The sequence below is a fragment of the Euleptes europaea genome, chromosome 5, assembly GCF_029931775.1.
Source record: "Euleptes europaea isolate rEulEur1 chromosome 5, rEulEur1.hap1, whole genome shotgun sequence".
Classification (NCBI taxonomy): Eukaryota; Metazoa; Chordata; class Lepidosauria; order Squamata; family Sphaerodactylidae; genus Euleptes; species Euleptes europaea.
In genome coordinates this window covers 108,076,500-108,100,731 of record NC_079316.1, presented here as the reverse complement: position 1 = coordinate 108,100,731, position 24,232 = coordinate 108,076,500, and positions in this window count along the sequence as shown.

Genomic DNA, 24,232 nt, shown 5'->3' with positions numbered 1-24,232 from the left:
TTTAAAAAGTTTTATTACGTTTAAAAAAATACAAATACAAACCAGGATCTAAAATTCAAATTACTGAATACAGAACGGCCATCGACACCAAATTATACAAGCTCAAACTTCACTTATCATTCTGGATAGAAAAACATCCCCTTTTTCAAACTTTCCAGACATTTGGCTGCATAATGGACAGGTTAGTTTACACAGACAAATGCCCTCCACTAATTTCTCCAACCACTCCTCCTTTTTCGGGATTATTCTCTAGGATTTTAAATTCATTTCAAATATATAGCCAGCTTGGGTCCAGAACCCCTTTTAAAATGCCTGAGTCCTTCCCATTCCAGTTGGAATCCTTTAAAGAGGAACCCCTTCAATGCATGGATATAATACTGTCCCATTTCCTCATTTTTAGAATTAAAATTCCTATGTGCAGGTAACCCAAGCAGAATAATAACAGGGACTGGTGGGGTACAAATACAAATGAATCATGGATAGTTCACATCCTTCTGTGAATATCATATTGAGGAGAGGGAGCATAAAAACACTGATTTTTTCACCTCAGGTCATACCCAATTATTAGGAAGGACAATTTAAAGCACAGCAAACGTAGGGCAACTATTCCCAACTTGGCACATTTATAGTCGTCAGATGTCTGATGCGCATCAACCACCTCCTATTGGCTGTGGAAGGTGTAGGTGTGGTAGGAATAATTAGGAGAATGTCCTGCACGCATGTGTATTTTACTCATGCATCCGGGTTGCCAACCTCCAGGTGACGCTTGACGGTCCCCTGGAATTATACCTGATCACCAGACTACAGTGATCAGTTCACCTGGAGAAAAGAGCTGCTCTGGAGGCCAGGCTCTATGCCGAAATACCCTGCTGAAGTCCCCTCCTAGGCTCCACCCCCAAATTTCCCAACCTGGAGATGGCAACTGTATTGTGCATCCTTCAGTGTGTGCATGCACATACAATACCATCTTAGGTGTGCGATAATGCTGCTGCAGTCATCTTGTTTGTGGGCTTCCTAGGGACACCTGGTTGGCCACTGTGTGAACAGACTGCTGTATAGGGTTGCCAACTGCCAGGTAGTGAGTACAGGAAAAGCTGATGCTCTAAAGTCAATCACAATAACAAATCATTCACAAAATTATCACAACATGGTGTATTAAGTGCAGTGAGAGACATACAACATACAAATCTGTATACAATCCTATGTTAACAATCCTAAAAGGTACAAGTCTCAGAAATTCAACTATGAGAAGTCTTCATAGAAGAATGACAAGGGAGCGTGATATAAATAGTCCCATAAAGGTACAAGTATCCAAATATGTAGAAAAATCTTCATAGAAGAGTCACTCTTCTTTATGGGACTATGTATATCACGCTCCCTCGTCATTCTTCTATGAAGACTTCTCATAGTTGAATTTCTGAGACTTGTACCTTTTAGGATTGTTAACATAGGATTGTATATAGATTTGTATGTTGTATGTCTCTCACTGCACTTAATACACCATGTTGTGATAATTTTGTGAATGATTTGTTATTGTGATTGACTTTAGAGCATCAGCTTTTCCTGTACTCATTTCCTTACCATTGGTAGTAGTACAGAGGTGTTTATTTTGGTTGCTTAACTGCCAGGTAGTAGCAGGAGATCTGCTAATTCAACTGATCTCCAGCCGATAGAGATCAGTTCACCTAGAGAAAATGGCAGCTTTGGCAATTGAACTCTATGGCATTGAAGTCCCTCCGCTCCCCAAACCCCACTCCTCAGGCTCCGCCCACAAACTTTCCCGCTGGTGGTGGAGAGGGACCTGGCAACCCTACTGCTGGACCTGATGGGACTTGGGCTGATCCAGCATGGCCTTTCTTATGTTCTTATGATAACCTCCACCCAAACAAGTATGATGGTGCATGCCCCACATGTTTCTGTGCATGAAGCTTTCTGAGGGAGGAACTTTCAAATAACAGAAAAGGGGGAATTAAGGCCTTGTTGGGTTGGCGCATATAGTCATATTGCATATGCAAATTGCATCTGATGAAATATGACCATATTCATAGCAAAATAACAGCTTTGCCACATACCAAGCTGGCATTTGTATCTAACAATATAGAACACATAGAAGCTCTTCCATAGCAAGAAAATAGTTTCAGGCAGGTAGTCGTTAGGGTTGCCAGCTCCAGATTGGGAAATACCTGAAGATTTTTGGGGTGGAGCCTAAGGGAGACGGGGTTTAGAGAGGGGAGGGACTTCAATGCCATAGAGTCCAATTGCCAAAGCGGCCATTTTCTCCAGGGAAGCTGATCTCTATCGGCTGGAGATCAGTTGTAATAGCAGGAGATCTCCAGCTATTACCTGGAGTCCAGTAGCACCTTAGAGAGCAACAAGGTTTCCAGAGTATGTGCTTCTGAGAGTCAAAGCTTCCTTTGTCAAAGTCATCGTGAGCTTTGACTCCCGAAAGCTTACACCCTGGAAATCGTGTCAGTCTTTGAAATTGATAATGGTTTTATGTCTTCAGATTAATGGCACAGCTACGGACACCCGCATGGCACCATGGCATACAAACGTTTTCATGGCTCACTTCAAGTCTCTTCAGCCCCTGTCCATTAACTGCTCCTCCATAGTTAAGATTTACTGGTGATATTTTCATAATCTGGACACATGGGAAGGTAGCTCTCAAGAGATTCCATCGAGATTCAACTATTCTCACCCCGACATCAACCTCAGCATGGACCAGTCAACGCAACAAGTACATTGGTTCTTGTAGGTTATCCGGGCTGTGTAACCGTGGTCTTGGAATTTTCTTTCCTGACGTTTCGCCAGCAACTGTGGCAGGCATCTTCAGAGTAGTAACACTGAAGGACAGTGTCTCTCTGTGTCCTTCAGTGTTACTACTCTGAAGATGCCTGCCACAGTTGCTGGCGAAACGTCAGGAAAGAAAATTCCAAGACCACGGTTACACAGCCCGGATAACCTACAAGAACCAATGAACTCTGACAGTGAAAGCCTTCGACAATATTTTGCAACAAGTACATTTCATTTAGACCACTATGAAATGGTGCAATGGAGCGATAAGCACAGCCTGATACTGAAAACCACCAAACATGCTCACATGCTTCCAGCAACCACCCAGAACATATAAAGCAGTCCACAGGCAACAATCAAGCAGTGCACCACAGTTGCATTTTATTCGATCCCTCAGACAGGGATTCTCAGGTGGAGGATTTACGAAAAGCATTTTTGGGATTATAGTACTGTCCCAATGAAGAAGCAAAAGCAGAAGCAGAAGCAGAAACAAAGAAGCAGAAGAAGCAGAAGCAGCAGCAGCAGCAGAAGAAGAAGAAGAAGAAGAGTTGGTTTTTATGTGCCAATTTTCTCTACCTTTCAAGGAGAATCAAACCAGTTTACAATTTCCTTTCTCTTCCTCTCCCCACAACAGACACCTTGTGAAGTAGGTGAGGCTGAGAGAGTTCAGAGCAAACTGTGACTAGCCCAAGGTCACCCACCTGCCTTCATGTGGAGGTGTGGGGAATCGAACCTGCTTCTCCAGATTAGAGTCTCCAACTCATGTGGAGGAGCGGGGAATCAAACCCGGTTTTCCAGATTAGAGTCCACTGCTCTTAACCACTGCACCACGCTGGCTCTCCAGACTGGTAGCCAGAGCCAGCCTGCTACAAGACACACCCAAAGGAGGGAACAACAGAATGCCACTGGGTGTCATCTGAGTTCTCAACTCAAATCACATCAATGTATTGTTGATGACCTACAGCCTCTCCTGGATAAAGATGTTTTTCACGGGACTTGGATGACAAGCTGACAGGCTGCTGAGAGCCCCACTTGGGGACAAGTGCTCCACTTGGGGACAACTCGCCATCTTCGGATGAGGACAGGGACTGGGACTCCCCTGCTTTGAATCTCGAATCTCCTCTGGATCTGTCAAAAAACGGGCAGGGTCTGTGGTGAGTGGAGCGACACCGCGGACCCTCGCAGCTACTCCTGCAAAACCCAATGCTCCGGTGAAGGTGAGTGAGGTCGAAGAGACTGTGTATGTGGATGTACTGTTACAGCGCCATTAGGGGGGACCCCAGTTACAAGTTAAAGCCTGCTCCCTGATCAAAGAGACCACTTTCAAAGCACTCAAAGCCAAGTCAGAGCCCCTGCCAGCTCCCATCCAGTTCGCCCAGATGGATGGCAGCGACTTTAAAGGGGCTCCAGTGGATCGTCGCACTCGTGAGTTGGCAATGGGCGTCGGCCACCACTGGGAACAAATTGACTTTACCATAGCCCCTATCAGATACGACGTGGTATTGGGAATTAACTGGCTCAAAGGGCACAGCCCTTGTATTGACTGGGGGGTTGGAACTATAAAATTCTCCGATCCTAATTGCGATCAACACCATCTCGAGGTAGCTGTTGCACCTCCGTCAGCCTCGGCTTTAGTCTCAGACCCCCTGTCAGGCATATCAGTGTTGTTTGCTCTTCCATCCTGACTCAAGGAATGTTATCCCTACTGAACCGCAGCCAAGGTTGCGAGAGCTGTTATGCCTGCCACTTTCTGTTTGAAGTTGTTTTCCGTTTGAAGTTGCTCTTTCTCAGGGCTCTCTCTCTCAACTGTTATGCCTGACACTTTCTGTTTGAAGGTCTGGGAACTTACTTTGTTGTCAATATGTAATCTCTCACCCCTTCTGGGCATCTATAATACCAAAGTCCAGCAAAGGCAGCCCCATAGCTGTCACCTTTCTCTTCATGCTCTGTAATACCTATTTGACCAGTAAAGCCATCTTCTTTGGACCTGACTGTCTCCGTTGTGGTTTCTGGTTCGAGGGACCAAGAGCTGACATTGTGACTGCTATCTCTCAATCATCTTTCTACTTTCATCCGTCCGGCTGGAGCCCAGGAGGGTTCGCCGGTCACTCGGATGGGAGCGAGGGAAGCGCTCTCCGAGTGATCCCACAGGGGACGGCGCCCTATGTGAGCCGTCTCAAACCAGCTGGTTGTGATCCCCAGACTACAGGTGTCCGGACCAACCCTGGAAGGTGACGACCCCAATCTTTTCCGGGACGTGGTAGCCGAGCTGAGCAGGACTAGCACAGAAGTTGGTCGCCTTAATGGATTACTACAGTCCCAATGGCGTTCTCTAGTGACTTTTCCTTGGATGTCTGATGCTGAGGATACCAACACCTGTTTAGACCTCCAAGTCCTTGATCGGTTAGTGGACGATGCCCAACTAGCAGCGGAGGATTTACAAATACTAACCGGCTTGTTGGATAAACTCATTATCCGTGAAACTCACTCAACAGGAGCCATGGCGGGAGCCGCACCGGCAGGTTTCTCTTTGGTGCCGAATGCAGCCGACTGTCAAGCAGAAGTGAAACGGATCGCTATCCAAACAGTGCTTCTATTTGTGGATCTCACCAAAGATACCACGGTCGCCACTTTATCACAATTGCTGACCCCAACTTTCGGGGATAATGCTCCTGCGCTTGCGGTCCAGATTCAACCGCTGTTGGGTGGGGAGTCTGAACCGCTCCTCGCCCTCTTAGAGAAGGAACTTTTACCGCTTGTGACCGCTGATGTTGCCTTGAAACTTGAAACCACTCAAACCCTCGCGGACAGAGAAGCGGCGGCAGCGGCGGAAGAGGCGGCCAAAGCTCAAGCCGCACGGGATGCGGAACGAGCACGGGCGACTGTACACCCCAAGGACCCCGGTCAAACCGACCCCTCGTGGAGACCAACATTTTCCCCGGCTTTTGCCCCGTCCCGCACCACCCAACGCGCACGGCGCCTCGCAGAACGGTTTCGGGGATCCGACAATTCTGACGAGGAGGATTTGTATAGAGACAGCTCCCACTGGGCCATGGGCTTCCGGTCCAGCCGGGCACACCGTACGGGGGGATCTGAGGACGAGGTGCACTTGCTGCGAGCGCAGAACCGGGAATTATATGATCGTGTAGACCGTCTCCAAGAACAAATGCAATGTTTGCTCCAAGAAAACGAACATTTACAGCAGGCGCAAGTAACTCCGGCACAGCCCATCCCCCCGGGGCCCACCGCACCAGTTCAGCCGGTGGTACCCGCTCAACCACCAGCTAACCTCCCCGTTCAACCACCGATCCCCGGAGCGCCAGTCGCCCCAGCTCTTGGGGCACCCATGCAACCGGGACAACCTGGACCATGGAAGCAACCCCGATTGAAGACGACCTATGACGGCTCGCTTGAGACTCTACCCTGTTTCCTACATCAAGTAGACAGTTATATGCGAGAACAGGGGCACTTCTTTCCCATGGAAGATAGCCGAGTCCGTTTTGTAGCTTCTCTACTGACGGGGAAAGCAGCTGATTGGATGGTCCTCCAATTCGACATTCGGTCTCGATCGATCCGCTCCCTCGATAATTTCATGACTGCCTTGCGGAGACGGTTCGAAGACCCCTTTATAGGAGAACGAGCCAAGGCAGAACTTCTACAACTTAGGCAAGGCTCTTCTCCGGTTCGAGAATTTGCAGACGAATTTCAGAGACTAGCCAGTAAAATAGTGGACTGGCCGGAAGCCACCCTAATCCACTACTTCAGGGAAGCCTTACACCTTGACATTTTGAACTGGTCATATATGCGAGGTGATCCCAATACCCTCGAAGATTGGATTTTACTGGCGGAGGAAGTTGAAAGCCGCCGGCGTTTCATATCCCTGGTCCGCCAAAGACACAAGGATAAGAATGCCCAAAAGGCCCCATCAAGAGCGCCGCTCCCCAGCCTGCGGAAATCGACGCGACCACCTCAAGATCGCGAAACAAGGTTCCAGAGGGGAGCTTGCCTCGTGTGCGGGGAATTGGGCCATTTTGCAGCAACTTGCCCTCAACGACCGGAGACCATCCGCCCCAGCGTGCCACTCCGAGTTCGAGGACGACCTCAACACAGAGGCACCGCGGCCACCCGCAGCGCAGCGCCGGGACGACCCACACTTTTTGCACTTCACGTTGAGGAATCGACTAACCTTCCTGCACCTAGCGACCCCACAGGGTCTCGGATTACAAGTGCCCCAGTGGGGGACAACTCTCCTTCTTCTGACGAGGACCAATGGAATGCTCCAGCACTAAACCTGGAAACCCCTCTTGATCTGTCAAAAAACGGTTTCGGTCTGTGGTGAGTGGAGCGTCTCCACAGACCCTTGCGGAATCTCCTGCAAAACCCAAAGCTCCCGTCAAGGTGAGTGAAGTGGAAACCACTGTTTATGTGGACGCAGTGTTACAACACTATAAAGGGGGCCCCCAACTACCTGTCAAGGCACTCATTGACTCTGGCTGCGGTCGCACTTTAATTAGTGAAGCCACATTTGCAGCTCTCAAAGTCAAGTCCGAAGCGCTACCCGCTCCCGTCCAATTCGCCCAGATGGATGGAAGCCCTTTTAAGGGGGGACCAGTCGATCATCGCACATGGGGAGTAGCGATGGGCATAGGTTCCCATTGGGAACAAATAGACTTCACTATAGCCCCCATCCGGTTTGAAGTTGTCCTAGGAATTAATTGGTTTAAAGGCCATAGTCCTTATATAGATTGGGAAACGGATACAATCACCTTTACCAATCCTATGTGCGCACTACACCGACAAGAAGTCGCAGTAACGTCTTTAACCTCCGATGCCACAGCACCACCGTCTTTGCCTAAAGCATACAAGGACTTTGCAGACGTCTTTGATATTAAGGAATGTGACACCTTGCTCCCCCACCATGCCACTGACTGTGCAATTGACTAAGAGCAAGATTTACTCCATGAGCGTTTCCGAACGCGCTGTGTTACATGACTTTTTGGATAAAAATCTTGCTTGAGGGTTCATTCGGCCATCGAATGCTCCCAACTCAGCCCCTGCATTCTTTGTCCGGAAAAAGGAGGGTGACCTGCGTTTATGCATTGACTTTCGAAAACTTAATGCAGTTACCCAAGCCAACGCCTATCCTATACCGTTGATTTCAGATATTATGGGACTATTACAGGAGGGTCGCGTTTTCTCCAAGTTGGACTTAGTGGAAGCTTATTATCGTGTTCGTATCCGCGAAGGAGACGAACCCCTCACCGCCTTCTCTAGCTGTTTCGGAATGTATGAATTTCTTGTGATGCCTTTCGGGTTGAAAGGGGCCCCGGGGGTCTTCATGCAACTCATTAATGAAATCCTCGATGATTTGCTGTACCGCAGCATGGTGGTTTATTTGGATGATATCCTTATTTATTCAAAAACCATGGAAGAGCATGTTGCTCTGGTCAGAGAAGTGTTACAACAGCTGCGTAACCAGCAGCTTTATGCGAAACTGTCTAAATGCGAATTCCACCCAGAGCAGATAACATTCTTGGGATACATAATTTCCCATCGGAGCATGGACCCTGCCAAAGTCCAATCGGTGCTGGACTGGACTCCGCCCTCCACCCGCAAGCAGGTACAGCAATTTCTGGGTTTTGCTAATTTCTATCGCGGTTTCATCCCCAACTTCGCTCAAGTAGCACTGCCAATCACTGACCTCCTGAAAACGAAGGGTAAAGGGGTTTCTGCAACGTTGCCCTCCGCCAAAATACTGTGGACTGATCAATGCCAAGCCGCCTTTGTAGCCCTCAAACGGCTTTTCACTTCTGAACCGGTCCTGCAGCACCCAGATCCGAACCAAATGTTTATTGTGCAGGTCGATGCATCCGACGTAGCCAAGGGGGGGGGCTACTCCAGAGAGGACCGGACGGTCTCCTGCACCCCTGTGCTTACTTCTCCAAGAAGTTTGAACATTCCCAACTAAACTGGCCCATTTGGGGAAAGGAAGCATCAGCCGTCCACCATGCCCTGACGCTGTGGAGGCAATTTCTGGAGGGGACCGGGATCCCCTTTGAAGTTTGGACCGATCACAAAAATCTAGCTGCCCTCACGGGGACCCATAAATTATCCGCGAAACAACAACGTTGGGCAGATTTCTTTGCTCAATTCCATTTCGTTCTCAAACATGTGCCCGGGAAACAGAATGTGCTTGCAGACGCCCTATCCCGGTTGCCTCAATATCCAATAAAACGTGATCGCCCAACAGACTCTTTATTTACCCCGGCGCAAAGGGAAGCCCTACCCCTGCTAGCCGTGCAGACCCGAGCTCAAACTCGACACCGGCAAGAGAACCATGCCATAGCCGACAAGGTAGCCAGCCCAAACCAGCAGGCTCCCTCGCCTGCCCCCCTTGTGCCGCCGATTTCCAGCGCTCCGCGACAGCCGCTCCAGGCGCCACCAATTTCCAGCGCTCCGCAGCAACCGCTCCCTCCCCCTCCACCAACTCCGGAATCACCCATTTCTACGAAAGGAGAAGGGGTAACCATCTCCAATAGCTTCCTGGGCTCCCTGCGGTCTCAGTGCCTAGCCGAACGCACTGCCCAAACATTGACCCAAGGTGTACTTGAAAAAGGGGGCTATTGGTACAAAGACTCAAAACTGTACGTGCCAAAAAGACTTCGACGTGAAGTACTACAGTTAGCCCATGGAGCTAAAACTGCAGGACACTTTGGGTTTCTAAAAACTCTTCATTTGTTGTGCAGACAATTTTGGTGGGGGGGAATGCGTTCTGATGTGGACTCCTTTATTCGCAGTTGCCCCATTTGTGCCACGGTCAAACGTTCTCAAGGCAAAACCCCAGGGTTGCTGCAACCACTGGAAACACCCAGCAGACCCTGGGAAGTGATTGCCATGGATTTCATGACAGATCTCCCCCTTAGTGGGGGAAAAACAGTACTTTGGGTTGTTACTGACTTATTTTCCAAACAGGTACATCTGATTCCGTGTGCAGGTATTCCCTCCGCTCCCAAGTTAGCCCGTCTCTTCATGTCACATGTGGTCCGATTACATTCGAATCCGCGCAAGATAATTTGCGACCGCGGAAGTAGTTTTGTGGCTAAATTCTGGAAGGCATTCCTTAAACTGGTGGGAATAGAACAAGGGTTGTCAAGTGCTTACCATCCCCAGATGGATGGGCAAACAGAACGTGTTAATGCTGTGTTAGAATGTTATTTACGTTGTTATGTAAATTACCACCAAGATGACTGGGTAGAACTATTGCCATTTGCAGAATATGCATACAATAATGCTGTCCATCAATCTACGGGCTTTAGCCCTTTCTATGCTGTATACGGTCAAGACTTCGGCCCTCTTGCTCCGGTGGGGATGCCTGAGGGGGGGGGAGGGTTCCGATATAGCCTCATGGACACACACCCTCCGTACTACTTGGCCCTGGCTGGTAAGCAATCTGGAAAGAGCCAAACGCAAATATAAGGAGCAAGCAGATAAACACCGCTCTCCCAGCAAAGAATTCCAGGTCGGTGACTTAGTATACCTTTCCACTAAAAACTTATGGTCCACCCGACCTTGCCATAAGCTCAGTGCCAAGTACATTGGACCCTCTCCCATTGCCCGGATCATTAATCCTGTCACTGTGGAGCTGACTCTCCCCAAAACCCTGAGACGTATTCACCCCGTTTTCCACGTCAGCCTCCTAAAACCCCATGTCGCCTCCCCAAACTGGCATCCAGAGCCACCTCCTGAGCAGCCCGTGATGGTGGGTGGGGAGGAGCATTTCGAAGTGTCAAAAATCCTAGATTCACGTACAAGACATGGGTCCTTGCAGTATCTAATTTGATGGAAACACTTCCCCCCTGCCTACGATGAATGGGTGCGTGCTGAGGACGTCTCTGCCCCGCACCTAGTAACTGCCTTCCACACCGCCTACCCGGATAGACCGTCCCCCTCACAAGGTGGGAGGGGGTCTTAAGGGGGGCAGAATGTCAGGCATATCAGTGTTGTTCGCTCTTCCATCCTGACTCAAGGAATGTTATCCCTACTGAACCGCAGCCAAGGTTGCGAGAGCTGTTATGCCTGCCACTTTCTGTTTGAAGTTGTTTTCCGTTTGAAGTTGCTCTTTCTCAGGGCTCTCTCTCTAAACTGTTATGCCTGACACTTTCTGTTTGAAGGTCTGGGAACTTGCTTTGTTGTCAATATGTAATCTCTCACCCCTTCTGGGCATCTATAATACCAAAGTCCAGCAAAGGCAGCCCCATAGCTGTCACCTTTCTCTTCATGCTCTGTAATACCTATTTGACCAGTAAAGCCATCTTCTTTGGACCTGAATGTCTCCGTTGTGGTTTCTGGTTCGACGGACCAAGAGCTGACACCCCCACTCGTCCTTTCCTCTACCTGTTGAATATCGAGACTTTTCAGAAGTTTTTGATGTACAGGAATGTGATGTACTGCCCCCCCACCGCCAGACAGACTGTGCTATTGAAGTAGTGGGAAATGAAAAACTGCCCAAAAGTAAGATTTACCCCATGAGAGCTACCGAACGTACCGTGCTACGTGAATTCTTAGACAAGAATTTAGCGAGGGGTTTCATCCGGCCATCTACCGCCCCCTCTTCGGCCTCTGCCTTCTTTGTGTGCAAAAAGACGGGTGACTTGCGCTTATGCATCGACTTCCGAAAACTCAATGCAGTCACCCAATCCAATGCCTATCCCATCCCTCTGATCTCGGATCTCTTGGGACAATTAAAGGAAGGGCGTATCTTTACAAAACTTGACTTGGTGGAAGCCTACTACAGGATCAGGATTCGTGAGAGCGATGTACCTCTCACTGCCTTTTCCAGTTGCTTTGGCATGTATGAATTCTTAGTGATGCCTTTCGGATTAAAAGGGGCCCCGGGGGTCTTCATGCAATTCATTAATGAGATCCTACATGACTTGTTGTATAGGGGCGTGGTGGTTTATTTGGATGATATTCTTATTTACTCTAAAACTATGGATGAACACGTTGCCTTGGTGAGGGAAGTATTGCAACGCCTCAGAGACAATCAGCTCTATGCTAAGGTATCTAAGTGTGAATTTCACCAAAAACAGTTAACCTTCCTGGGCTATATAATTTTGCACCACGGACTTACCATGGATCCTGACAAGGTGCAGTCGGTAACCGATTGGGAACCACCCCCCACCCTTAAGCAGGTTCAGCAATTCCTTGGGTTTGCTAACTTCTACAGGGGGTTCATCCCCAACTTCACTCGAATCGCACTCCCCATCACGGATCTCCTTAAGATTAAGGGAAAAGGCAACGCCACCACGTTGCCCTCAGCCATAATCAACTGGACCCCCCAGTGCCAAACCGCCTTTGATTCTCTCAAGCAACTGTTTACCTCTGAACCAGTATTAAAGCACCCCGATCCTGATCAGATGTTTATAGTTCAGGTTGACACCTCAGACATGGCAATGGGGAGTGCACTTTTACAGCAGGGGAGGGATGGTCTTCTGCATCCATGCGCTTACTTCTCTAAGAAGTTCACGCAATCTCAGCTCAACTGGCCAATCTGGGAAAAGGAAGCGGCTGCCGTCCACCATGCCCTTACAGTGTGGAGACAGTTTCTGGAGGGGTCTAAAGTCCCTTTTGAAGTGTGGAGCGATCACAAGAACCTGGAGGCGCTCACGGGGGCCCGGAAACTGTCCGCGAAACAAGTTCGCTGGGCGGACTTCTTTGCTCAGTTCTGTTTCGTATTGAAACATGTGCCGGGGAAGCAAAATGTCCTGGCTGATGCTCTATCCAGACTTCCCCAATATCCAACCAAGGTTGAACGCCCCACGGAGTCCTTGTTCACTCCTGCTCAAAGGGGTTTGCTGCCCACTCTAGCAGTCCAAACCCGAGCGCAAGCCCGGCTCCCACCGCAACCCCCACATGGGGGGGCACTTCAAGCCCAACCACACCGGTCAGCCCGACCGCACCACCCCCCTTGCCTCCTTCGCCAGCTCCTCCGGCACCTAGTCACTCCGACAATCCAGCCGTCCAACCCCCCTCAGGGACGTCCCCTCCCTCCACCACAGAGCCCACACTGCCAGATGGGTTGGATATCACAGACTCTTTTTTAACCTCACTTCGTTCCGCTTGCCAAGCCGAACTCTCTGAGCAGACCCTCCCCTCCTCTCTAACTGAACGTTGAGGCTTATGGTACAAAGACTCTAAGCTGTATGTGCCTAAAGTGCTCCAAAAAGAAGTCCTACAGCTGATCCATGGAGCCAAGACTGCGGGACACTTTGGGTTTCTAAAATCATTGCACTTGTTACGGAGGCAGTTTTGGTGGGCGGGCATGCGAACTGAAGTGGATTCCTTCATTCGCAGTTGCCCAGTCTGTGCTACGGTCAAACGGGCCCAAGGGAAACCTCCCGGATTGTTGCAACCGTTAGAGACCCCCACTAGACCTTGGGAGGTGATTGCTATGGATTTTATGACTGACCTCCCCCTCAGCGAGGGAAAAACTGTACTTTGGGTAATCACGGACCTGTTCTCTAAACAGGTGCATCTCATCCCTTACGCAGATATCCCATCTGCCCCAAAACTGGCCCGCCTCTTTGTGTCACATGTCTTCCGACTACATTCCTTTCTGCGCAAGGTGATAAGCGACCGCAAAAGTAACTATGTGGCTAAATTTTGGGAAGCTTTCTTAAAATTAGTGGGGGTAGAACAAGGTCTCTCAAGTGCTTTCCACCCCTAAACCGATGGCCAAACCAAACGGGTGAACGCTGTGTTGGAATGCTACTTGCGCTGTTATGTTAACTATCATCAGGATGATTGGGTTGAATTGTTACCCTTTGCTGAATATGCGTACAATAATGCTGTGCATCAGTCAACTGGATTTAGCCCCTTTCGGGCCGTTTATGGGCAAGACTTTGGTCCCATAAGCCATAACGATGTCTCCAGGGTGGAGGGGGGAGAAAGTGTTGCTGACTGGGTGCACACGATTCAAACAACCTGGCCTTGGCTGGTGCGAAATCTAGAGCGAGCTAAACGTAAATACAAAGATCAAACTGATAAGCATCGCTCACCAGGCAAGGACTACTCAGTTGGAGACATGGTTTATTTGTCCACCAAGAATCTACGGTCCAACTGCCCGTGTAACAAACTCAGTGCCAAGTACGTGGGTCCCTTCCCCATTGCTCATATCATCAACCCAGTCACTGTGGAACTTTCACTCCCAAAATCGCTCAGGAGAATCCATCCTGTCTTTCATGTCAGTTTGCTGAAGCCACACGTGCCTTCCCCCAAGTGGCATCCTGAACCACTTCCTGATGTACCTGTGATGGATGGGAGGGAGGAACATTTAGAGGTTGCAAAAATCTTGGACTCACGCATCCGTCATGGGTCTCTCCACTACCTAGTCCGATGGAAACATTTCGGTCCTGCCCACGATGAGTGGGTACATGCACGTGACATGTCTGCACCCCGTTTGGTCCGCCGGTTCCACACTGCCTACCCTGACAGGCCTGCGCCCCCAAATGGACCGGTGGAGAACGGTGGGGAGGGGGCCTAAAGGAGGGCAGGATGTCAGGCCTGCTCTCAGAAGCCTGACAGACTGTTTTAGTTTCGATTCCACCAGATGCCTCTCAAGGTCAAACTTGCTAACTGCTGAATTCCTGTTCCAGTGCTATCTCCCTTGGGAACGGCTCCTCGGTAGAGAGGGGGGCCGCCTTGACCCGTTGTGACTAATACTTTCCCTTATAGGCCTACACTGTGCTCCCATTTGCCATTCGTGCCAATGTACCTGTAAGCTCTGCATACCTGTATGTTTTTCCAATAAATCAGCTCTCTTTTGGACTCTGTGTCTGTGGATGCTGTTTCTGGGATTACCACGGGGACAAGTGCTTACACAAGCCTCTTGTTGCCCTACATCGTAAAAAAGCTTCTCACCAACAACAGCGGACCTCCCAACACAGACACAGAAAACAAAACCCTCAACATACCTAAATGTCAACTTTGTCCCAACATACACTGAGGGACCTAATAACATCCGCTACACCATCCTGGATTCATCTGCTTGTGCGTCATCAAATTTAATATACGCCATCATGTGCCATCAATGCTTTTCTACTGCCTACATTGGACAAACAGGTTGGTCTCAGCATGAGAGAATCAATGAACACCAGTATGACATAAGAACTCACAACATTCAGAAACCAGCAAGGAACATTTTAATCCACCTGAACATAATGTTTTAGATCTGAAAGTCGTGGTTCTATTTTTCTTTTTAAAAGAAAAACTTCAAAAGGAATGTACAATGTGAAAGTGCTGAATTAAAACTCATCAAGAAATTAAACATTGCCTGGAATCCTGGTTTAAAGAGAGACTTGGATTTCCTTACTACAATTTCTAACATTTCTACAAGGCCCACTTTTTGGAAACTTTAATTGGCTGTTCCAAACAAGTTTCATCATACTATCATGTTGTTGTTACCTGCCCTGAGCCTGGCTTCAGCTGGGGAGGGCGGGATAGAAATTGAATAATAATAAATAAACAAGCAAATAAATAAATATCACCTCGTGTTGATATCAGTTAATTTTCTTAAACTTCAGAAAACTTATTCCTGGCCAGTTGTATTGATCCTACTTCATTACATTATTTACTCTTACCCCAAAAGAGGCTTGCCTCTGCTCTCTCATCATGCATTACGTGTAAGGGCTCAGTCCGTTCAGGTTCCTCACACAAAGAATTCCACTTGAAAGATTTATGACAGGATTCTCACCAAGTCACAGCAGAAAGGGGGACAGGGCAGCTGTGAACCGGTGAGTATTCGTAATAAGGAAGAAGTTGCCCAGGAAATGTCCCCATCTCCCTGAAAGCTCTTAATTTCAGCCTGAAAAATCACAAGGCACTGTGACTGGTGACATATTGGTACCCAAGGCCCTTGTACATCGAAGGGAGGAGGAATTAGTCTCATTTGGCACTTACCCAGAGTGCTGTTTACTATCATATATTTGATGGTGTGTCCCACAGAGGAAGCTCTGTGACTGAGGAAAAACCATCAGTTTTCTGATTCGGGAAGTGGAATATCAGGAAGCATGTTCTCTTTCCAATTGAGATCTTTTCATGAACACACACGCACACACAAAGCTGCCTTATACTGAATCAGGCCCTTGATCCATCAAAGTCAGTATTGTCTACTCAGACTGGCAGTGGCTCTCCAGGGTCTCAGGCAGGGGTCTTTCACATCACCTGTTTGCCCAGTCCCTTTGACTGGAGATGCCGGGGATTGAACCTGGGACCTTCTGAACGCCAAGCAGATGCTCTACCATTGAGCCACAGCCACATGCCTTCTCCTGCATCCACCTGTTGCTCATATGGCTGACTTCCCCCACCCACCCCCGTCCCAAAAAACGACCAGCTGCACCCATCCAACAGACCCTTTTCTAACAGGCCTTTCCTCACACCCTCTTTATTTTAGTCACCCTTCCTCAAACCTTATCTGCTCCCCAGGCAAGAGACCCATGGATTCTCCAGGGAATTGTGGGTTCCCTGTGCCGCCACAAGCATTCATCCAGAGAGTTTAGAGAACCACCTTAATGGCCACCACAGTTTTGTTTTCAGCCCCTTCACTTCTTAACACTGCACTGGTTTTCGCTCTCTTGGCTTTGTCATCCCCCCAACCCCACCCCCCAACCCCAGCTGACAGTTGTAAATCTTTCCACCCTGACTCCCAAGACTCCCTTTCTTGAGCCAATTTATCCGCATGTGCGAAGGCCAGAGTTGTTTTGCTCCATTAAAGGGGCATTCAGAAGACTTCTGTTGCACCTTCCCCCACTTTGGAGAGCGACCCCTCTTCACAGCCCGCTTGAAGGTTCACCATCCCTAGTGTCGCCTGCAGTCTGGACTACCTACAGAATCATAAGAGTTGGAAGGGGCCACAAGGGTCATCTAGTCCAATCCCCTGCACAATGCATAAGAGGTAGTGACAGATTGTTGTTAAAAAAAAATGTCTCCTGGGAATGTGTTGTTGGAGTGAGAGCGACTCAGCATGCCTGGACACTGGGGGGTGCTATGTTACTCTTACGTTTGTAGTTGCTCTTTCTTTAATGAGATGTTGCTGTTTGGCTGAACTTGGGGGGGCTGCACTTTAACTCCTCCTTCTCCTTTCTCAGCAGCCATTTTGTCTCTCTGCTCTTTCCACATGGTCTGCAAAGGAGGCAGATGTTTCTACAGATCTCTCCTGCATAAACCATATAATCATATTCGCACTCACATGATGCTGGATTATCTAGCTACTTGTATAGGGATGTGTATTCTTTAGATGAGGCTTTCTGTCTTTTATCAACTGTAACAAGAATGTTAACAAACTGAACCTGAATAAATGTAAGTTCTACTTTTCTTTTGCAATTTACTACTTGGGAAGAATGAATTTATTGCACTCAATATCTCGCTTCCATGACTGGGCAAACTCTGCTATATTAACCAAATATAAAATCCCAACAGGGTTATGGGACCAGAGTGAATTTTAAAGTTTTTTCCAACTTGTTTGTTCTCTTGCTTGTGCAACTACAAGGCCTTACAGCCTGCCAGCAAGTTGACAAAAGAAGCTGGGAATTTGCCTAACAGCTACTCCTAAGCTCTGAGTGCAGAAAGTTTTTCTCTCTCTTCCCCTTTCTTGGAATGCAAATATGGCACAGAGAAAGGCCATCCTTGAGAAACAAACAGCAACAATTTTAATACATGGCTTTTTATAATTGAGCATCAGCTCAAAGAGGAAAGAGCTAATTTTTCATTAACTGCTCCACGACCTTCAGGTCCTGAAAATGAAGTCACGAGATGGGACAATGCAGACGGCAAAGCACAAAATTTAATTATAAGTACACTGGCTAATTCCCAATTGGTCTACATAAAGGGTCAAGAAACAGCAAAAGGGATGATTGAAGCCTTAAGGAAAGTTTTTGGTGAGCAAGATAAAGCAAGCAAAATCTCAATGTTTAGGGAGCTTTTCTCCATCAGACTACAGGAAAATGGAAATGCAGAAACCCATATTGAAACTTTATTAAATCTAATTGACAAGCTTGCAACTGCTGGTGAATTGTTAGGTGACCGTTTAAAAGTTGGACTGTTTTTAAGTTCTCTCCCTGAATCTTACTCTGCATTCATTTCAACATTTAATGGAAAAGATTCTAAGTTGGAGAATGTTCTAGGGCTAATCAGAGCTGAGTACCGCAGGCAAAAGGGCTATCATGAGCAGAACATAAGCAAGAATGATTCAAGTTACATGGTCCGAGAGACCAGGCCAAAGTGGGCAGGAACTAAGCCAATTGATCACAGAAAGCCCAAACCCAAAGACAAAAGGAATGTACCTATCTGTTTCAGTTGCAATAAGCCAGGTCATATTCAGAGGGAGTGTTTGCTCAATAAAGATGCAAATACCAACAGCAGCAAACAAACTCGCCCTGTATCACAGAGACAAAAGGATTTTTCCTCAAGAAAGCAATTTAATTTTTGTGTGTCCCATGTAACACAAACTGATAAAAATCGTAAGCCTTGGCTGATTGATAGTGGTGCTTCCATACATATGACATCAGATATAAATTCATTTACTGAATTGGACACAAATGCTGCAGGAAGAGTGCACTTAGCAAATGGAGACCAATTAGAAATTAAAGGAAAAGGAGAATAACGTATGTACTATTGCGCAGCAAGGTTAGCTATATTCCACAGGTGCTCTCAGAAATGGAGTCTTTGAATTGGACTGCCAGGAATCAAAGGCCTGTACAGCCAAGACAACCGCTGATCAGAAGTCTCTTGAACTTTGGCACAGGAGATTTCCTCATCATGATGCAGAAGCCATATTAAAACTACAAACAAAGGACTTGGTAACAGGTATCAATATCAAAGAGTGTTCCAATGATGATCAATTATGTGAATGTTGTATAAAGGGAAAGGCAACTTGGCCTTCTTTTCCCAAACAGAGTCAGAGGTGCTCTAAGCGACCCCTTGACCTAATTCACACTGACTTATGTGGGCCTATCAAACCAGCATTGACTGGGAATAACATTTGTTATCTTTTATTGATGATTTCTCAAGATATAGTGTGTTATTTGCTGAAAGAAAAGTCGCAAACTGAGCAGATGCTGAGAGACTGTGTTGCCATGGTTTCTAACAAGTTCATCAGGAAACCCCAAGCCATCCAGTCTGATCGTGGTGGTGAGTACACATCCAGACCAGTTTTATGCTCATATACCAAAAGAAAAAAGATCCAAACTAGAACCCAGAGCCGAAGAAGGCATCTTTGTGGGATACTCTCCAGAGAGTAAGGGATACAGAATTCTAGACCCGAGTACTAACAAAATTACTACAAGCAGAGTGGTACAGTTTGATGAGCGACCAAGAAGCCATCAGACTGCTGTGACAGATGACCGTCCAGAGGGAGCTGGTGACAACGACCAACTGCTGGTGTATCGCCCAGAGCCAATGGATGCAGTCACTATGCAGACACAACCAGATGCTCAACCAGAGGAGGCTGTGAGGGCAGAAATTCCTGAACAAGCAGGTGAGCCAGAGACCTCTGCGGAGGCAGATGGGACCCTGGATCTCAGACGCTCATCGCAAGCCAACAAGGGAGTTTCAGCTAAGAAACTCGCCTACCTCGCAAGGACATCGCTACCACATGAACCAGCATCATGGGCTGGATTACTGCCCATGCCTGAACCAGAGGCAAGCAAGTGGAGGAAAGCAGCACAAGAGGAAATGGACACGCTGCATAAGAACGAGACATGGATTCTCACCCAACTTCCTGAGGGTAAGAATGCCATTGGATGCAAATGGGTTTTTAAGGCTAAGCAGAATGCAAAAGGTGAAGTTGAGAGATACAAAGCCAGACTAGTGGCAAAAGGATTCTCTCAGACTTATGGATCAGACTATGACCAAACTTTTGCACCAGTTGTGAAATACCCCACAATTAGGATGCTCCTAAGCATCGCAGCATCCAGAAACATGCAAACAGAACACTTAGATATTAAGACTGCCTTTTTACATGGTGAAATAGAGGAAGAACTATACATGAAACAGCCACCAGGGTTTACAGATGAAAACAATAAACATCTAGTCTGTAAACTTCAAAAGGGGCTTTATGGGCTTAAACAAGCTGCGAAAGCGTGGTCGGACAAGCTGACCAAGATGCTACTCAATCAAGGCTTCAGACAAGGCAATGCTGACCCCTGTCTTTACAGTAGACATAAAGATGGGAGATGGACATTTATTCTAACATATGTTGACGATCTGATTATTTGCCATGAAAATCAAAATGACTGTGCTGAGATTATATTCCAACTAAACAAAGAAGTGGAAGTCAAACACTTAGGAAATGCTAACTTTTACTTGGGAATTCAGATTGAACGGGAACAAGATGGAAGTTATCTTCTTAGCCAAAAGCAGAAGATACTAGACCTATTACAAAGCCTGGGCCTGGAAGGTGTTAATCCAATGCCTACACCAATAGAAACAGGCTTCTACAGAGAAGAGGTACCCGATGAACCACTGCCAAACAACAATAACTACAGAGCTGCCATAGGCAAACTTCTATGACATTGCAACAGCTGTAAGTATATTATCCAGAAGGGTTAGCACACCCACCACAAATGATTGGACTGCAGTTAAAAGGGTGATGAGATACTTAAAGGGTACTGCACACTTCAAACTGAGACAGCCAGCAACTAATAATCCCACACTATTGGGATATGCTGATGCAGACTGGGCTGGAGAAAGATCAGACCTAAGATCTACTAGTGGTTATGTATTTTTCTATGGGGGTTGTGTCATTAGCTGGGCAAGTCGTAAACAAGAAATTGTTGCCCACTCATCTACTGAAGCAGAATTTGTATCCGCTTCTGAAGCATGCAGAGAATTAGAGTGTCTTATAATGTTACTGGAGGATTTTGGTATTAAAGAGCCTTTGCCAGTTCAAATGCTAGATGATAACCAGAGTTGTATAGCCTTCTCTCTTTCAGAAAAGAACAGTGCGCGAACAAAGCATATTGGAATCAGGAACCAGTACGTAAGGGCCTTGCAGAGACAAGGAGTTGTCAAACTACACTACTGTCCCACTGGGAAAATGACAGCGGACATATTTACCAAACTGCTACCAAGGCCTGCGTGACAACCTGAATGTTGTGAACATTGACGGCATACAGAGTCAAGAGGGAGTGTCGGAGTGAGAGCAGCTCAGCATGCCTGGACATTGGGGGGCGCTATGTTACTCTTAAGTTTGTAGTTGCTCTTTCTTTAATAAGATATTGCTGTTTGGCTGAACTTGGGGGGGCTGCACTCTAACTCCTCCTTCTCCTTTCTCAGCAGCCATTTTCTCTCTCTGCTCTTTCCACATGGTCTGCAAAGGAGGCAGACGTTTCTACAGGTCTCTCCTGCATAAACCATACAATCATACTCGCACTCCCATGACGCTGGATTAGCTAGCCACTTGTATAGGGACATGTATTCTTTAGATGAGGCTGTCTATCTTTTATCAACTGCAACGTTAACAAACTAAACCTGAATAAATGTAAGTTCTACTTTTCTTTTGCAATTTACTTCTTGGGAAGACTGAATTTATTACACTCAATATCTCGCTTCCATGACTGGGCAAACTCTGCTATATTAACCAAATATAAAATCCCAACATGTGTATATGTTTGTTTTCTTCTACCGTACCATATACATTATTAAAAACTTCCATTCTGCTGCCAAGAGGCTTGCTTGTCACCGCCACTCTGTTTAAAGTATTAAGCTAGTCTTGATTTATTTATAAGAAAAAAATAAAGATTTACAAAGCACTTAGTTTTATTGCCAAATAGTGATGTTTGACAACATTTCAACAATTTAATGCTCCTTAAGACAAAGAAAACCTCTTTGAGACAATGAGTCTCCCTGCCAGAATAGTTGAAGAGGTAGGAGAGACAGAGTCTGTGAGGAGGATGGGCTGTGGCTCAGAGGTAGAGCACCTGCTGGGCAGGCAGAGGTCCCAGGTTCAATCCCCGGCATCGCCAAAGATTAGGGAGTAGGTGATGTGAAAGACCTCCGATTGAGACCCTGGAGAGCAGTTGCCAGTCTGAGTAGACAATATTGACCTCAATGGAGTGATGGTTTGATTCATAGGGTTTCCAACCTCCAGGTACTAGCTGGAGATCTCGTGCTATTACAACTGATCTTCAGGCAGCAGAGATCAGTTCCCCTGGAGAAAATGGCCGCTTTGGCAATTGGACTCTATGTAATTGAAGTCCCTCCCCTCCCCAAACCCCAACCTCCTCAGGCTCCACCCCAAAAATCTCCCGCCGGTGGCAAAGAGGGACCTGACAATCCTACTGATGCAGTATGAGGCCCCTCCATGTGTCCTGTGAGGGAGTGTGCCCCAGCGTTGGTTGCATGTTCAGAAAAGCAACTTGATTCAGGAGGAACATTGTGATAATGCTAGGTCTGTGAATAGATTCCCAATGATTATTAAAAAAACTTTTAAATGACAAGTATAAAAAGAGCCCCAATTCTTATTGGACCTCAGGGCAGGCATTGTTTTTCTTAATACGCTTTATCACTGGTTAATGGTATACGCATCCATACAACATTAGAAATACGGTACATTACAAGGCTTTTGTGTGAGCCAATTCCAATGGTGAAATATCCATGGTATACAACAATAAGTGACAAGAGCCACACAATAGATCAGGTTATTGCTTTACAGCACACTTTTTACGTGTATTTCTCAATGTGTCTTTTTAAAATAATTGTAATTGTATATATTACCACTGAAGAAGGCCAAACAGGCCAAAACGCATCTGGTTTATTATTGGTCATTGACAATGTTTTAATCGTCAACAATGTTGGGAAGTTAGCAACTATACACATCAATTCTTTTTACTGATTAGGCTATACATAGGGCTAGTGTTTATTGGGAAAATGTGATAAAAATAATTTCTAAAGGTCTGGAAATAGAAATACCCATGAAGCCAGAAATAATCCTGTTAAACTGTTTACCAGCTATGAATAAGAAACTCCTTGATGTATGCCTACATATGGTAACATTGGCAAGAATAAATTTTGCCAGATATTGGAAAGGAGCAAATTCTCCAAGCTTAAATACTTGGTTCGACAAAGTAAGAGAGATCTATGTGCTGATTAAATTAACTTACTATCAAAATAACAAAAACATATTGGATAGAATATGGAAACCCACTATATCCAGGATGGAGAACACGCTTAAAAGTTTAGATTCTGTTGGTGGTGGTTCATAAAGAGAGTGTTTATTTAGAAAGTTATATGTTGTATAGGTTTTATTAGTTTTATAAGTACTGGTCGAGTTTCGTTTATTCAAAGTTTTTAAATATTGTATATTTGTAATTTTAATAATAAAAAAAAAAACCAATGTTGGGAAGTTAGCAACTATACACATCAATTCTTTTTACTGATTAGGCTATACATAAGGCTAGTGTTTTTTATTTCTGTGTATACCTTATAATAAATATTATTATTTTGTTATCATATGGAGCTCAACTTTTAGGTTCTGAGTTTTGTTCTGGTTGAGTTTTTTCCCCTTCCCCCCTTTCATTGGTCCCAACCAATTGGACCACAGGGCAGGGGGCATTTAAAAAAAAACCCCACATATTCTGTTTTCACGATCTGAATTGCACCCCCACCTCAGGTCTGTCATTTGCCTGATGTGTGGGGAGTTAACATGCAGATATTTATACAATGGCTGTGTTCACCCCCTCCCCCCGAGGAAGCTCCTAAAGAGGGTGGAGCGTTCAGAAGACAAAGATGATACTGGGGGTCAGAGTACTGTTAACACTTCCTCACATGCCCCAAGTGCAATGAAAAAGGCCCATGTGGTGAAATTTTAGGGATTTCAGGGAGATGTGGAAGGTTTGGCAGGTGAGTGCCTGGCGAACATACTTTGCTTATGCTCCCTTAATTATACATTAGGTGATCTCCTAATTCAATTACCTTAATGCTTTGGTGTTGTTGTTAAAATTCATCATGAGCATCATCCAAAGTCAACCTTGAGCACAGTAGCTGCTTGAGTTAGGTCATGCTTTGGTAATGAGTACAAAATTTGTGTTGCAGCTTGAAATTGTTATGTTGGAAGAGAGTGTTACGGATACCGTGGTCCACCAAAAAGACAAATCAGTGGGTTCCAGATCGAATCAAGCCCGAACTGTCCTTAGAAGCTAAAATGACGAAACTGGGGCAATCCTACTTTGGTAGGGTTGCCAACCTCCAGGTATTAGCTGAAGATCTCCGGATATTACAACTGTCTCCAGCTGATAGAGATCAGTTCCCCTAGAGAAAATGGCCACTTTGGCAATTGGACTCTATGGCATTGAAGTCCCTCCCCTCCCCAAATCCCACCCTCCACAGGCTCTGCCCCAAAAACCTCCTGCCAGTGGCGAAAAGGGACCTGGAAACCCTATACTTT